The sequence below is a fragment of the Myotis myotis genome, unplaced genomic scaffold (assembly GCF_014108235.1).
Source record: "Myotis myotis isolate mMyoMyo1 unplaced genomic scaffold, mMyoMyo1.p scaffold_m19_p_3, whole genome shotgun sequence".
NCBI classification, from domain to species: Eukaryota; Metazoa; Chordata; class Mammalia; order Chiroptera; family Vespertilionidae; genus Myotis; species Myotis myotis.
This window is the reverse complement of record NW_023416335.1, coordinates 41,764,010-41,769,182: the sequence shown is the minus strand read 5'-3', so window position 1 is coordinate 41,769,182 and position 5,173 is coordinate 41,764,010. Positions and strand designations below refer to the sequence as shown.

Below are 5,173 nucleotides of genomic sequence, written 5' to 3'. Positions count from 1 at the left end.
CAGAAATGGAGGAAAGCAAACTACTGGATATAGAGTTCAAAACCATGGTTATAAGGTTTTTCAAGAATTTTCTAGAAACCACTGATAAATTTAGTGAGATCCTGGAGGATATGAAAAAAGACCAACTAGAAATTAAGCATACACTGACTGAAATAAAGAATAATATACAGAGATCCAACAGCAGACAAGAGGATCGCAAGAATCAAGTCAAAGATTTGAAATATGAAGAAGCAAAAAATACTCAACCGGAAAAGCAAAAAGAAAAAAGAATCCAAAAATATGAAGATAGTGTAAGGAGCCTCTTGGACAACTTCAAGTGCACCAACATCCGAATTATAGGGGTACCAGAAGAAGAGAGAGAGCAAGATATTGAAAACCTACTTGAAGAAATAATGACAGAAAACTTCCCCCATCTGGTGAAAGAAATAGACTTAAAGTCCAGGAAGCGCAGAGAACCCCAAACAAAAGGAATTCAAAGAGGACCACACCAAGACACATCATAATTAAAATGCCAAGAGCAAAAGACAAAGAGAGAATCTTAAAAGCAGCAAGAGAAACACAGTCAGTTACCTATAAGGGAGTACCCATACAACTGTCAGCTGATTTCTCAACAGAAACTATGCAGGCCAGAAGGGAATGGCAAGAAATATTCAAAGTGATGAATACCAAGAACCTACAACCAAGATTACTATATCCAGCAAAGCTATCATTCAGAATTGTAGGTCAGCTAAAGAGCTTCACAGATAAGAAAAAGCTAAAGGAGTTCATCACCACCAAATCAGTATTATATGAAATGCTGAAAGGTATTCTTTAAGAAGAGGAAGAAGAAGAAAAAGGTAAAGGTAAAGATAAAAATTATGAACAGCAAATACATATCTATCAACAAGTGAATCTAAAAACCAAGTGAATAAAAAATCTGATGAACAGAGTAAACTGGTGAATATAATAGAACTAGGGGCATAGAAAGGGAGTGGACTGACAATTCTTGGGGGGAAAGGGGTGTGGGGGTGCAGGAAGAGGCTGGACAAAAATTGTATACCTATGGATGAGGACAGTGGGAGGGGTAAGGGCAGAGGGTGGTGTGGGAACTGGGTGGAGGAGAGCTATGAGGGGAAAAAAGAGGAACAACTGTAATAATCTGAACAATATAATGTATAAGTACTGCGCGCTAACCAATTGCACCACTGGAGCTCCTATCTGAACAATAAAGATTTAATTAAAAAAAACTTTAATCAGTTTTTGAATATCCAGCTGTGATCTGTGTCTTTTGCAGGGTCACCTTGGCAATTCAGACATATCTTGCTTCCCTCTTCTAGCTGATTACTTCACACGGAGTTTAGTTGACAGTTCCAAGGATTAGATACTGATTTTCATTTATGAATATGTGGAAAAGCATTAAGAAACTATGCTATAAAAATAATAATGCCTAACAGTTTGCTTTTTGAAATTCAGTATGAAAGAGATGTTTCGTGATCTGATAATTTGCGGTGACCCATATTAATACAGCATTTCAATAATCTCTTGAAAATGGAATTAATTACCTGAAGCTAAATATTTATAGTTTCTAAATAATTCTCTAGACAGAGAGACATATTTGAGCTGCTGTATATTAATTTTCTGCCCCATTTTATTTTTATTTTTATTTTTTATCATATATCTCTTCAGGACAAAATAGACACTATTGAGTGTCTATTACATCCTATGGAGATCTTCTTCAATTTTAGGTCACAGCGTTAAGAGCTTCTGGTTTTAGTCCCATAAACTCTCTTAGAAATGACCCATTCTGCCCCATTTTATGTTGCATGTTTCATGCCTTCTAGTCAAAGATCTCCAGAAAAGTCAAGTTGGTTTATGGGCAATATTGTGTTGATTGACTCATTGCAATGAGGGATATCTCACACCATGGGAGACTATGGCCTTTTCAGTAGGAGGATGTTAGAAATATCTTATAGGATTTGGGCTTGTATTAGGTGATTTTAGGGGGAGTTCAAGAATGCTATGAGGAAGTAGGGACGATTTCATGACTGAAATTTTTATATCAAAAGGAGATGAGTCCTAGTTGATTTGGCTCAATGTATAGAGTATCGGTCTGCAGACTGAAGGGTACTGGGTTCGATTCCAGTCAAGGACACATGAGCCCAGGTTGTGGGCTCAGTCCCCAGTAGAGGGCATGCAGGAGGCAGCTGATCAATGATTCTCTCTCATCATTGATGTTTCTATCTCTCTGTCTCCCTTCCTCTCTGAAATCAATAAAAATATATTTAAATACATATATACTAGTAGCCCTGTGCGCGAATCCATGTGCCAGTAGGTTGCTGCCGCCCTCCTGTAGCTCCTCCGCCTCCCTCCCTCCTCCTCCCCCTCATAGCTTGCTGCCCTGCCCCCTCCTATAGCTCTCCACAGCCTGCTTGTACCTCGCTGGCCCATCCTCCTGCCGATTCGTGATCTAGTTATGATGTGCTTGGTCGTTATGCCTCAGGGCATAACAGCTAATTAGCATATTCCTCTCTTATTATATAAATTTTTTTTTTTAAAAAAGGGGGGTATGAAACATGCAAAGCTAAAGTTATAATTGGCAAAGAAGCAGCAGTCACTCATATCAGCGAGAACAGGAGCTGTTCAGATATTTGTGTTGTTTGGACAATACCCGTATTTTTGTCTGAGTCCAGACATGATTATGGAGTGATCTTGTGTTTCTCTTCATCTATCATGGTCACAGGATGACCTTGAATGACATTGGCTTCTTGTGCAATTGTTTATATTCAACTGGAGAACACCATGTCCTACTGTGAGTGCCAGGCCAGCTGGAGTTAACCCCGGGGCCTGATAGTACCAGGCTTGCTTGGGTGGGGCTGCTTTCCTTTCTTAGGATCAACTCTCCCAAATGCTACCTGTTTCTCAGTAATTAGCAATATGTGTTTGTTTTTTTAATCAATTAGTATTTATAGAGGACCTCCTATATGCTGAGGTAGTATAGTGGTCAAAGCACATGTGAAATCCTTTGAAAATTAAAGCCAGAGGGGGTAGAAGAGAGAGGGAAACAGGAATTTACATTAATTTTTTTTTAAAAAAAAACATTAATTTAACTAACACACAAATATGTAATTACAAGACATAATAGTTATTATGCAGAAAAAGTACAGAAAGTTTTCAGAAGATATAACCACAGAGCTAATCTAAAGTCAGAAAACGATGCCTGAGCAGAAATCCAAATGATAAGTGGGAGTTTGCCAGGTGAAGAAGCTGGGGATAGAAGGGGGAAAGGCAGTCTGGGTAGACTGAATATCATCTATCTGCAAAGGCCCTGAGGCAGAGAGACTTTGGAGAAAACAAAAGAAGGCCAGTATGCTGGGCTCCCTGCTCATCTCAAAGCTACTTCCAAGTCTTTTCTTGGACCAAAGAATATTTATTGTACTACTCAGCATCCAAAATAATGAGTTAAAAAACCCAGTCGGCTGTTTAGAAGCCAGCTGACTCTAACTGAAGACAGCTGCCACAATGATTTGTGAGAGTTAATGCAACACCCAGAAGCAACAGTCTTCTTATCTGGGAATTCATCAAAACCTTATCATTCCAGTTTGAACCTAGACCTTTGTTGTTTTCACACTGAACATTTGGCCCACCCCATCTTCTCTCTTCTCTTTTTTAAAAAAATTATTCTCTGCTCAATTTTTAATTACTTTCTTGTATCTTATGTTTCTCATTAAACTCCCCGTCCTTTTGGGGGTGGGATTCTATCCTATTCATCTTCACAAGCTTCTCTAGCACCGTGGCACTTAGTAGGTTTTGTTGGCTTAACAAACATTTATTGAGTAATGTGCCAAATACGTTCTTACGAGGATAAATCATCTAAAAAGATGGCTCTCTGCCCTCAGGAAGCTGGGGACCGTTGTAAGAATCTGACCCACCATCCTAAAAAATTAAAAAAGTAAAACTTTTGAGCTACTTTATCAAATTCCTCAATATAAATGTCTACAATTGCTTCTCCTATGAAAAAATAATTTTTATTTTATACTTCAGAGGGTAAGAAACAACTTTTAATCATTTGGGGGTATTTTAAAATAAAGTTTGAAGATTACAAAATGGCATCACTGCTGTTAAAATCAGATGTCTTAATTGTGTTCCCATTTATAATGGATGCTCTCACCTGGGGTGTTTGAAAATGAGGTGCATTTGCTTTCATCTTGCCAGTGGCAGCCCCTTGTAATGCTTGTGTGAGCACAAGACTAAGAATTAGGAACTCCTCATTCCTCCCCTGACTCACCAGGTTACCCAACTTAACCTCACCGTTTCTTCTTCTGTAAAATGGGGGTAATAATACTTACCTCTCTGACTGGGGTGTCATGAGTATTAATTAGTGTTTGTCAAGTGCTTTGAGATCTTCAGATGAAAGGCCCTGTGGAAGCCCAGTATAATGTATGATTATATAAAAGTCTCCCCACCTCCCACTTTCACTGAGCGGTGATTCCCAATTATAGCCAACTCTAAATGGCCGTAATGCTGCATTCAGACACGACAAGGCAAGTTTTATTGGTCCATTAGGACCTGCCTATTTGAGGGAATTAGTTTCGTGAAAACGGTTATTATGCCAAGGACTTTTATTTTAGGCAGTTGTTGGTCTTCATAGTTTAATATGAAGCCATTTGGAAAGGTTGGTTTCACACTTCGGTTGGGAAGACGGGCCTTCATGGCCGTGCCATTGACATCTAAAGAAGCTTAGGCATGCGGTGTGGGAGAACTTACTCCATAAAGTGAAATTATATTTATAGGGAAGGCCCACTTCAGTTTCTGAGAAACCAGCCAGACGGTGAAGACAATGCTCCTACTTAATTAGCAAAGGAAGAAGTGTCTCCCCCATATAATTTTCTGGATTCCAATTTCAAAGGATTCATAGCTTGCAAAATAAATTAATTCTCTCATTAGAACCATATTTAATACCTAGCAGGGAGCTAAGTCCACTTCTGGTACCTTTTTTTCTTTCTCTTTTTTTAACTTTTTTGTGGATCAGTCTTGGTGACCCAGTATTTGGGGATTGCAGACTGGGTTCCATTTCAGATCGGGGGGCACAATTCTTACCGGTGGTTGCTGGATTGAAATACATGTTCTTGGAAGAATTATGGACAACAGTGTGGTGATTGTGGGGGTTGGTGGGTCGAGGTGGAAGAGGGGATAA

The 5,173-nt window shown here is 39.1% G+C and overlaps 1 non-coding gene across 1 annotated transcript; it reads right to left on the bottom strand.

The window, feature by feature from the left end:
• Nucleotides 1-1,649: 1,649 nt before the first annotated feature.
• On the bottom strand, nt 1,650-1,780 carry LOC118652332. The gene has a single exon (XR_004966577.1). It is a non-coding gene; the product is annotated as a small nucleolar RNA SNORA25 (small nucleolar RNA).
• Between the last annotated feature and the right edge of the window lie 3,393 nt (nt 1,781-5,173).